The 13,030-nt window shown below is 34.1% G+C and overlaps 1 protein-coding gene across 2 annotated transcripts in view; it reads left to right on the plus strand.

Moving 5' to 3' along the window:
• The window catches only part of LOC126732702 (uncharacterized), a 91,405-nt gene that overhangs the window by 62,322 nt on the left and 16,053 nt on the right, over positions 1 to 13,030 (plus strand). The window lies entirely within an intron of this gene.

The raw sequence follows: 13,030 nt of genomic DNA on the forward strand, positions 1-13,030 counted from the left end.
CGGATTAAAAAAGATAAATTCAAACATTTTTGATATCAAACTTTATTAAATATTTAACAGATATAAGAGCACATTTTACAATAAAAAATAGAATTACAAAAAATAAAGTTATATCTCTATAACTATTAGACCAATTATTTCTTTTAAGAGCATTATTGGACTAATTCAAATATTTGAGGGGACTAACTCTTATTTTTGTAGACTAAATTTTGAAAATATTAAAATAATTGTATACATATTTTTAAAAATTTCAAAATGCCCCCCACCCTTGTACGTTCCTCCGCCCCTGGGTTTGTGTGTTTTTGTTTAAAGGGTCATGCTAACGATAGAAGAAGAAGAAGAAAGAATAACAAAGCTCCTCACAGTCATGGTGTAACAAACAACAACAACAAAACAGAAACGAATCGTTTAAATCCTAACCCGGCAAAAAGGTTGCCGATATTTGTCAACTTCCAAACTACACTACTAGAGAGAGAAGAGCGAGCGACAGTGGAACAGAAAACAATGAAACGAGAACTAATCTGTGTAAATTACCAGAAATGTATTCGTAAATCCCTATAGAAATCGCGTTATGAACAAGCCCTTATCGCTTTCTCTATCTCTCCGCTAAAAAAAACTACACCGTCTCAAAATGTAAGGGAATTTGTGGAGTATTAAGATATTTCTAGATCCGTTTTGAAAAAAATGGATAAGTGGGACCTAGAAAGGAGGGAGAGTGGTGGTGGTGGTGGTGGTGGTGGTGGTGCCACTGAGTCTGAGTCTGAGTGAGTGAGTAGTACTGACTGAGCCCAGAAAAAGAGAGATGGGCTAGTGTGTTGGTGAGCAATTGCGTGCAATGCGTTTCATTCCATTTAATATATACCCTGCATGGTGAACCTCAGAGGTACTTTTTTTTTTGTTTGGCAGCCAAAAAGTGGGGTTTGTGACTAATCTTTTCTCCCTTTTTGTTTTTATTTATTTATTTATTTTTTTTGTCTTCATTTGCTGCTGTTTGTACTCATTGTATATAGTACAAGTAATAATCTATATATATATATATATATATATAAAACCGAAGCCTTTGCTGGCACCATAATTTTCCACGTCAGCACAATATTTAAAAAATAAAAAATAAATAAAAATTATAACTCCTCAAAACCCTAGCAACCTTACCCCTCTCTCAAGTTAGGAAATATAAAGCCACGGTTTCTGCAAACTCTCTCTCTCTCCAGACGTAGGAAGCCCTAAAGCATTCAAGATCTACAAAACCCTAGCAACCTTACCCCCCTCTCAAGTTAAGAAATATAAAGCCATGGTTTCTGCAAACTCTCTCTCTCCAGACGTAGGAAGCCCTAAAGCATTCAAGATCTACAATGCACGGTATAGATTTTAGCTTATAAAGTTCAGCTTTTGTAAGGTTAGTTTTGTAGCTATCATAAAATATTATTATTAGTATGAATTTTATGGAGTTGCGGTGTTCAAGAATTAAACCAAAATTCTTTTAAATTATCTATAATATTTTGTCCTCTGAAAATTTTATCTCTTTGATTTTAGTATATTGTGTTTCTTAAGCTATAGAGAGATTTTCTTTGGTTTCTACAAACTCTCTCTCTCTCCAGATGTAGGAAGCCTTAAACACACGGTATAGCATTCAAGATCTACAACTCATGGTATAGATTTTAGCTTATAAAGTTCAGCTTTTGTAAGGTTAGTTTGTTTATATATTTAGTCCTTACGTTTAGGTTTAGTTTAGGTTTAGGTTTTAAGAGATTTATATATTACTACTATGTGGCTGAATTTCCCGTGACATCAGTTTTATGTTTTTAACCAAATACATCAAGAAAGCAAGAGAAGGCGCATAAATATTTAGTCCTTACGTTTAGGTTTAGGTTTAGGTTTAGGTTTTAAGAGATTTATATATTACTACTATGTGGCTGAATTTCCCGTGACATCAGTTTTATGTTTTTTTTTTAATTTTTTTTATGTAAGGTTAGTTTGTTTACATCAGTTCTTTATCTCAAAGATAAGGTTTTTATTTCTACCGCAAGAACTATTTAGGTATGTATTCCTTGCAAGCACACATGAACTTAAATTGTCTTTTACTATATGCATACTTTATTATTTTCTAATAGTTTTCCTGTGCATCGCACGGGTTAGCGACTAGTTATTAGTATACACAAGGATAATCACCTTTTTTTACATAAATATAATACTGTGTATTAGTTCATCACAGAAAAACCCCATTTCACATTCCCACGGCCCACTAAAATAATATTTTAGTAGAATAATGGGTCCCACCTTAAATAATATTATAATAAAATAAAACCACTTGTACAGCCTACTTCTCCGCCACTATTTTCCTGAATAGAAGTATGAGAAAAAAAAATATTTACCTTCACTCATTAGTCGCTAAATCATCTCGAACAAGTCGAGGGACATAAATTTTTTTCCAACTTCTTGTCATAATTGTTACATGGCAAAGTGTGATTGTTAAAAAAAAAAGTGGTGGGTTTATGTGTTAGTATTGGTTAACCACTCATAATCTCTCATGCCAGGATTTTGATAAAAAAATTATAAAATAATTTGTAATCTAGAACTACTCATACCACCTTTGTTTAATATAACAAATTTTTCTTTCTTTACCAACATATTTTAGTCACAAGCCCAAGTTTTTTTACCAACCCAAATTTTAATCGTGGACGACAATTACATTTGCATATAATTATTTATTTATTTTGTTATTAATATCAATTAATACATTTTCAATTTAATTTTACTCCAATCTTGACTCAAAATGATTGACAAGCTTGCAGTCGGCAGCGGCGCTAAGATTTTAGGTTAGGGGTTTTGGGCTGCTGGAAAAATCATCACGTGCAATTCCTCTTTTTGCTGTTGTCATTTTCTTGGGCTGCTGGAAAAATCATCACGTGCAATTCCTCTTTTTGCTGTTGTCATTTTCTTAGGCTGCTGGAAAAATCATCACGTGCATGGATTTGACATTGAGTACCAAAACGTTTTATTTTTTATTTTTATGAGATTAATATTCAGATCTAAAATCAAAATTATAATGCTAAGAGCATACAATTTTTACCGTAATTTGCTCATATAATGAGTTGCAAGTAGTTATATTGTGGAACTACAACTTTTTTTTACCTCTCACAACTTATCACGTAAACAAATTGAGTAAGAAATTATGTGATTTGTTATGGTTTTAGCATCATTCAAATTAAAAAAGAATACTCTGATGTCATCATATTGGACATTCACACCAATAACCATGTTTCATATTTCTCATATGTCATAAGTCATAAGTCACAGCCGTTTTTCCATCCTCCACTTCAAATTTTGTGGCTGTGGGGGGAACTTTCGGCGGTTTCCCTTTTTTGTGGTTTCTCATATTCACCAAGAAGGAAAAAAAAATAGAAGAAGTTAAAGCTATCTTGTAGTTGAAAAACAAATTTGAAATTTGAGACATGGATTGTGTTCCAATCGTTTAATTTGCAAATAAACACAGCTAGTTGTGTTGTCATAAACTCATAATTTCCTTTTCTTTTCTTTTTTGATATAAAAGGGGAATATTATTTGACTAATAAAGAATTTAAAAAACAAAAGGCGTATAGGCCTCTAAGGACACCTTTACTAGTCCCAGCTCCCAAATTACTTCATGATGATGCCGTAAAATCACTAGTGAGCTACACGATCTACGCTTGCTCAAACTAACAACCTGCAAGAAGAAAGAAGTGATCTCGCCGAGGGCACCGGTGTGGTGTCGGCCAAATACCCTCCGACGGTCAAGTTAGAATTGTTCTCAACTCTAGAGTGCTAAAGAGGGTAAATTATGCGTACCTTGATTTGCGAGGGTATTAAGGCTTTTATAGTAGTAGGTTGACCTCTCCTCCTTGATGTGGAAGTCTTTTCCTTATAGGAATCCTCTTGAGTAATCTCAAACGTGATGGACAAGACATTTCCTTGTAGAGGGGATTAATGCGCGTATCTTCCAGAATGCTCTTTGCGCTAGGTTTCTGATTTCCTTGGAGACTCTACGTGTGTGACAAGAATATGGAACTGCTCTAGGCCCCTGGGCTCTACTGTTGCCGGCCCATGGGCTCAGATCCGTCAGGCCTAATGTGGTGAAAGTCCATTGTGCTAAATTTTGCCCCTTCACTTCATATTCCAGATAAAAGCTGGACAAAGAAAATTTGGGCATAAGTCATAAACTCCTTAAAAGCCCTGTCATTGTCAACCCCTTTTTGCTAGCTCATTTGCACATCGTTTAACTTCACAATGACAATATATATATATATATATATATATATATATATATATTATAGATGGACGGCTCATAAAAGGTTTCTGCAATCAAGCTTTTGAAATCCGGACTGGACCGTACGGTTGTATCTCACGGTTCTGAAAACCCTGACCAGACCGTTTTTTACGGTTCCATACTTCCCATTGAATCTAAACCAAAAAAAAAAAAAAAAAAACACACAGAAAAGGAGAAAAGAAAGAAGACGACGACGACAAAGGGGTGGTGCCATGAAGCAACCCATTGAATCTGAACCTAAAATAAAACCAAAGAAAAGGAGAAAAGGAAGAAGACGACGACGAAGCAAGGGTGGTGCCATGAAGCAACTGCTTCTTCTTCTTCTTCTTCTTCCGCTTCTTTTTTTTTTTTTTTCTTCTTCTTCTCTGTCCATCTCCCTCTCTCTTTTTTTTGCTGAACTTTGTTATGTATGTGGTCTAGTTTCTCACCTTCCCTTTCTTTGTATTTGTTATGACTTGACTACACTAACACGGACACTTGAAAGCTGCCTAGCATGGGAAATATTGAAAGCTTCCTAAGCTCTCCACGTGTCTATAGTACATGGACACTTGCTGCCAAACATTGGAAATAATGCTTGTTTGTGTGTGTATGTGAGGAGAAATTCTTGGGACCTCTCGGAGGACCACTGACGTGGTCCTCCTGGGTCCTGCCATCCAACAGAGAACTGCCACCTAGCCATTTTATAAAACTCAGCTCCACATCATCTTACCCATTAACTAAACTATAGTTAGCAAAACCAAACCACGGTTAAAACTAAAACAAACTCAGCAACCCTAACGTGTTAACCCAAAATCAGTTGTAATCTTCTAAGTTCTAACCCAAGATCTAACTCAGCAACACAAACCTTCTCTCTCCCTCTACCCACAGCCGGAAACCCAAAATCAAAGCCAAAATCAACGGCAACGGCAACGGCAACGGTAACGACAACAATAATGATACTTTGAGCTCATTCAAGCGTGTGAGAGCATGGGCGTCGAAAACTCAGCAACTCCACTTACCCACAGCCGGATTTAACCCAAAATCAGCTCTATTTCCTCTTTCCTCCTCTCTACCTCAAACTCTATTTCCCCAATATCTCTCTAGATAAGATATTGGGCAAATCCAGCCGAAAACATCACTGGCGGATTCAACAACAACAGCGATCCAGATGGGTGGCCCATCGGATTCGTGTAGCGGAACCGGGAAATGTCCTCAGACTCCATCACCGGCGGCAACAACAACAGCGATCCATTATCTGCTGCTACTTCTTCTGCCTCTTCTTCTAACCACACGTGTCCTGGCATCTCAGCTGGTCGCCACCAGAGCTTCACGAATTCCTTGTGACGATGTGTTTCAGTGACAACTCCTCTTCTTCGTCCTGCTTTTCCGTTTTGGCAAGGTTGGAGATGTCAACAATGTCTTGAAGGACCACTGATGAGATGAAGGCATACAAGAGTTCTTTTCAATTTGTAATGTGGGGGAGATTGTGATTATGAGTCTTTTAGTTGCTGGGTTTCATGTTTTTGCATTTGTCCGTTGTTGTTGATGCTGCAAAGATTGATGTCCCAAAGTTTTGAATAAAGATTGTATTAGTGGTATTTGGTTGTAGTCTTGCTGCTGACTTGTAGGAAATGTGTTTTGATGTGAATTGTTTATGTGGTTTTGGTATAGTTGTTTTGGTATAGTTATTGTATTTGCAAATAAATTTTGTGTTTATAGATGACCCTCATCTTTTTGTTTTGGTGTTTGGATATCATTGTAAATTTTGTTCATTTTGACAATAAAATTTCTCATTTGTTACACTATTAGTGATGTTTTTTGGAGAGAAATGTTAGAAATGTTATTGATGTAAAGCTACTGTATTTAAAAAAAAATTGGCCATGAGCATCCTGGGTAGTATGCAAGATAATGAAACTGCTTAGGCCTTTTCAATGCTCTCTCATTTATGTCTCCATATATTTCATCCCCACCTTTTTCACTTGACTACCTACTTATACCATTACACTAGCAATATCATAACTTGGTATCACAAAAGCTCTACTACTAAAATTTACAGTTAAAGCTCTACTTCCCACAGCAATGCCAAATGAAAACTATGTAGTCCAAAACAGTTAGCAGATGCATTATGCAATCATCATACAATTTTCCTTCACTTGCAAATCCGGTGCCTATTATAGTCCTAAGTCCTGACTTTTTGTAACACAGTGAAAGAACAAATTTATACAAGGCAAACTAAATTTTCTTTCCAGTTTGCTCCAAAGCACCAGCATTTTGGTCTTGCCATGATGCTTGCCACTACTTGTCATAGAAGGTAGCCTCATTAGCTAGCTTCTTCAGGTTCTCAAAATCTTCAATTCATCTTAAAAGTATCACACTGATGACTGTCACAAAGAGTCCTACCTTGCATATGAAATTTCCAGTTTGGCCTACCACAAAAAGAGCAGTTAATGCATCTACTAAGTATGCCATGAAGAATCCTACCAGTTTGGCCTACCACTTACAATTACACAATTACACAGGTACTTATCAGAATACAAGAGAGAGGTAGTAATTGCCCAACCCACTGCACTTTTTTTTTTTTTTTTTGATAACAAAACAAAAGGAGAGTTACACATTTGGTGGCATAGCCCAGTTATAGTGCATAGAAGATTTAGTAGCCAAAACAGCTATAGAATAGACATTTAGCGGAAAAAAAAAATCAGCAAAAAAAAAAAAAAAAAAAAAAAAAAAACAGCTATAGAATAGACACTATTAAGTACAACAGAAGGCACAAAAAGGTACTTGAAGCCTATACCAAGCTATTTCAAAAGAAGAAGCAAATCTTCATAAAGAAAAACCAACTTGTCCATAATTCTCCTTTTCAAAGTTTTTAGGAAAACATGCAACAGTTTATCACATGGGATGAGGGAATCAACAGAAAAATATTAATAAAGTCAACACCAAACATTTTTAAAAACTGATTTCTGATCACAAAGAAGAACACATGGACCATTCAATATATTTATAACAATCATCAGCCTACCTTAAGCAATGTTTTACTGAGAATGCATCTTCACTACTAATCTGAAAAAGAAAAAGCAGGATATGCATGATTTAGACCAAGTTACATTCAATAGGCCAAAACACATGCTAGGTTAAGTGGAACCAAGGCAAAATAGGAGAGAGAGAGAGAGAGAGATGGTAGCGGTAATTAAGGACTTGACAAACATAAAAAACACTACATGAGCCAGATTTAATACCTTAACACAAAAATGTAAATCACATAAACCTATAAGATAAATTACTGAATAAGAAATGAGAGAATTTGTTAACATGTGGGTTTTGGGGTTTTAGCATGCAATGGATGCCACAAACAAAAAAACAAAAACCCAGAAAGCAAAACTCGAAAATCAGATTAATAAGCCAGAGTCCTCCAGAAAGGAAAAAAAAAAAAAAAAACACCCAAAAAACAAAAATTGAATCAATTACAGAGAGAAAGACAAGAACTTTACTTGGACCAACCAAACCAATTTCATAACATGGGCTTTAGAATGCTTCTAAGTTTAATTTACAGAAACAAAAAAACCTAAGATTCAAAAGAGAGAAAAATTGAAGAATTAGATGTTGTTACCTTGCTAGTATAGAAAGAGGAAATGAGAGACTTTTTTAATAGGTGGGTTTGGGGTTTTGGCATACAATATATTGTTTATATAAAAATGAATTAGAATCTGAATCATATGTATGTGACAAATCCTATCATAATTCAAACATGGAAATCACATAAACTTAAGGTAAATTACCATAAAGCTTATGGTAACAGGATGATTGCAACCACAAAAACCTATAAGATAAATTTCAAGTTCAAAGGCCATGAAAATGAATCTGAATAAATAACAGGTATCATTTCCCTATGCACCTATATCTTAAAAATTTCTGAATAAGTACACATATATATTCCCAAAAAATAAAATTAAACATATAAAAGAACGACCACATGCAAGCTGGTAAGAGGAAATACTTTCAAATTTCCCTGCAAAATAGAGACTGAGAGGTCATAATGACCCATTGCTGCACAGACACAGCTACAACCTTAGAGGACTGAATAGCTAATTGGGAACCATACGAGCAAGCTCTAGAGAAAGGGCAATGTAAGAAAAGATGAGTGGCAGTCTCTTCATCTGAATCACACAAAGGGCACAGGCCAACATTAGCATATTTTCATGGAAGGTTGGTAGGCAGTAGACTATCATGAAGAAGTCTCCAAATATAATTGCATATTTTCAAGGGCAACTTAACCTTCCAAAGAAGATTACACATAGCAGGGGGGAAGAGAAATGGAAGTGATTAGCAGGGAATTGATGGTTGGTATCTTGCAGCAGAACCTGGTAAGCTTTTTTAACATTGTAATCCCCTAAATTTGAAATGAAAATACTTTTCATTTATATTAGTTATATTCAATTGGATGAATAACAGTGTTGAATAATACAATTTTTGTCTAGAGGATGAGAAGGCATAACAAAAGTAAATATACAAAAAGGAATGTATTCTAACATATCCTAAAAATTAGCCTATTTTCATTGCCTTCTGATGTGCATGAAATATATACAATAAAGTACTCACATATCTACATATTTATCCTTACTTTTATGTTATTTTGTGACTGATTATATAATATCTTTGTGTTGTAGGTAACAAGGGCTTTACATGCAAAGTGGGGCTAGGCCAATTGAATCAAGCCAACTTACATCCAGCCAGGCATGAATTCAAGAAAAGACCAACCCAATTAAAATTAAGTCCAATTGGAGTAAGGAATCAAAGGAAATTTGCGCCAAATCCAAGTCCAATTCGGATTAAGATTTCAGACTGCATATCAGTTAGTATTTTTTGCATAACTTTTGGCTCAAATGTCCAATCGAGATGATTCAAGTTGGGCTGTAACGATAACTTAAAGGGCTACAACTTTGTTGTTCACCAAAAGTCCAAATTCTGACGTTAAATAGGCCAAAATAGTCGGTTAAATGAAGCCTAAAAATCTGGGATTTTCTCCAAATGGGAATTCAACTTTTAATAGGATTCTTTAACCTATTTAAAGGCTCTTTAGGGCAAAATTCAGGGAGGCTGAGGCTGAGGCTGAGGCTGAGGCTAGTGCTAGGGCTGAGAGCTGAATGTATAGAGAGTGCGGCTACTTCTTTGGTTTTCTTCTATGACAGTTAGTTTTATTTTATTTTTTCTAGTTTAATGTTTAGTATTTTATTTTTGTGTTTTCTTTCAATTACTATGAGTAGCTAAATTTATAATTAGGGTTGAGGATGAAACCTTGTTAAGGATTATCAGTTATATTTATGTGATTTGATTTTTCCCAATATAGTTGTTCTTTAATGATTTAAATTGTTCTTACTTCATATCAATTGACTAAGATGGAATTCTAGATATGAGTTCAATCATGTTTTTCTTATGATTTAGGATTTATCTTAATTAATTGAATGCTTGGTTTATTAATTCTTGATTATAAAATTGGATATCACTTGTGATTTGTTTGTCAATGAATATAATTTATGATTTGATTTTTAGAATTGGATATATCTTGTGATTTGTTTCACTACTGATACAATTGATGATTTGATTTTATACTTAAGAAGCGAAGAAGAACATGCTTTTGATTTTTAAAATAAAGATTTTAATGATGATATTTTCCATGGTAGCAAGATTGATTTCTAGATTATCATGCAGTGGTTGGGAAAAATTAATGATCATAAATATATGCTGATATGATTTACAAGGCGGATTCCAAAACCTTAATTCCTTTCTCTTAATTGTTTACATCTTTTTATTGCTTTATATCTTTGCTTAGTTTAATTATTTGCTTAATTTTATTATTTGCTTAGTTTATTTTATTGCAACCAACTAATTTTTATTTAAACTAGATTAGGATTAATTTGGTTAAGGTTTAATTAATTTTCCTACATTTATACAAGTCCTTGTGGGTTCGACCTCGTTCTTGTCCAACTATACTTAGGTACGGTTCGTACACTTGCGAGTATTTTAAAATTTCACAACACCTTCAATATACAAAAATAACATTTCCTACAACTTACACTCCTCTCATCATCAATCTATACTTGTTAGTTGCATGTACTTGTCAAGAATCTTCTGAATTGAAGACTCATCAAAAATCTTTCAAGTCAAATCACTTTTGTCCTGGATTTAGTTGCGTAAAACCATTTAAGAAAGAATTCTGCAAAATTAAATATGGACGTTTTCAGTTATTAGTAACAAAGTGATAACTATTGATACAAATAAATAAACATAACTAATGAGGAATAAAAATAGCAAGTACATTTACCTGGCTTAAATGATTTAAGCAATTATTACTTTGAAGCATACTTGTTAAGCTAACATTTGGAGAAGCACCGCTTCAATAAGAAAAAAGGATCTACATTCAAATTATCTCAACATCAAATTGTAGATATTTATAAAAATGAAATGCTAGTGCATAAATCATTTTATTTTATTTTATTTTTTACTTGTACCTAATTTGATAGTTGAAAATGATTTGAACTACTAGTCATTGGCATGCCCAAAGAATGGAAAACCTATAAAATACTATAAGAGATTAAAATGTATGATCATTTAAAAATAAATAAAAAAGAGGATGCAAGGGGCTTAGATCATACTTGATTATTGTAGTTCTCATCCATGGGTACATTAGATGGGTGCATCGGCTGACATAGATTGCTGGAAGTCCTCTCTTGAGCAATTTTTCTAAAAAAAGAGAGGAAATATTGGGCATTATTCACAACAAATAAATAATTAAATCATTGAACTAACATATAAAATTTAAAAAGAAAAAGAGTTACTTGATCTTGTAATATCTTTTAATGCCTTCCTTTTACGCTTCTCCATGTTGCTTTTCATTCTTGCATTTGTGACTCATTTTGGTCGCACACATGGGGGATCTAATATAGGCAAATTATTAAGTGAGCAATTAGTCTTCTCAACATCACCAAAGACATTATTATCCACAAAACTATTTTCTCTTTCACCATCATCTCTTGCCACACTTAACATCTCCATATCTTTCTCAACAAATTCTATCATCTCTCTAATTTTTCTTTTGTACATTTCAGTAAGCCGAGTTGTTGCTGCACTTCTTGTGAAAAATTCATAAACTAAGCGCATTAATTCATTACGACGTGATGTCACTGACAACTCATCATTTGCATCCGCTGATTTTGTATGATCACATACAACATTATCTTTCTTTGCATTTTTTGTCCATCATTTCAAAATATACTGAACAGGAAGCTCTGTTACATTTTTCACAATAAGTATTCGCAAAGCATGTCGACATAGTAACCCCAATGTTTCAAACATTTTACAGCTGCATGTGATTTCATTATTTAAGGAGTTAAACTGGACAACATGAACCCTCCGACCACCTCCTTCAATGACTTCATAGGTGAAAGACATTCCATCAGAATTAACATCTTGGTGTGTAACCCCCAAGGTAGAAGTAATTTCTAACTCAAATCTTTTAAACATTGTACAAGTATAAACAGATGATATATGTTGCAAAAGTCCACAATTTTGGACTATTTGAAAAGACGTACCTTGTTTGCAACGAAAATCTTCTTCTAACTCTTCTGTGCGCATATTTTTTGAAGTTTTCTCATACTCATGTACAAATTCTGTTAGTCTCATTGTTTTGCATGCCATATGTTGAAAAACATTATTTGTACTCTCGCTCCTAGATGAAGCTTTCATTTGGCAAGAGAAAATGTTATGACTAAAAACTGAACACCACCTTTCACGATTTTCATATAAGGTGCTAAGCCACTTATTACCCACCAAATTTTAATCTCTAAGCAAGGCATCCCAACAAGACTGAAACTCTATTTCTGTCTCACAATTATTAAGAATCTTATTAAATCTACTCTTAAATTCAGGATTCCCATAATGCTTTGGTAAATTTTCTGCAGCATTTTTTGAGATATGCCATAAGTATAGGCGATGACAAGTATCAGGAAGCACAGCTCTTATGGCATTTTTCATTGCTTGACATTGGTCAGTAAAAATTGTCTTTGGTTTTTGATTTCCCATTGATTCCAAGAATGTTTCAAACAACCAAGTAAACGAAGCAGTTGTTTCATCCAATAGAAATGCACAACCAAAAAGTACATTCTTCCAATGATGGTTGACACCTACAAATGGGGCACATATCATATTATACTTGTTAGTTCGATATGTAGTGTCAAAGCATATTACATCTCCAAAAGAGTTATAATCAATTCTTGATCTACCATCTCTTCAAAAAAAATTTGTCATTCGATTTTCTTGATCAACTTGAATTGCATAAAAAAAACATAGGATCTTCTGCTTGCTTCTGTTTAAAATGGTTTACTAAACTTTGAGCATCTCTAGCCTCAACATTGATTAACTTCTACTTGTTCACCGCATTATAACAATCTCGTTTTATAAACCCAACATTTTCAAATCCCCCAGCTTCCTCAACTAAATAGGAATATGTACTTACTGTTCTTATGCCCACTTCTTTCAAAGTTCTTATTACACCTAACTGAGCATCGGTTATTTTTCAATTCGACCTTAAAAACAGTCTTTCTTCAGGCTTTGCAAGCTCGTGATTATGATTAGGATTGAAATGAGTAACCTTCCACTCACCATTTGTCACTGTAAACCGGATACTAGCTTCACAACCAGTCCTAGTTTGTAATCTTTTGAATTTCTTATCATCCAAATGGTCACCATCTC

This window comes from Quercus robur, chromosome 6 (genome assembly GCF_932294415.1).
Source record: "Quercus robur chromosome 6, dhQueRobu3.1, whole genome shotgun sequence".
NCBI classification, from domain to species: domain Eukaryota; kingdom Viridiplantae; phylum Streptophyta; class Magnoliopsida; order Fagales; family Fagaceae; genus Quercus; species Quercus robur.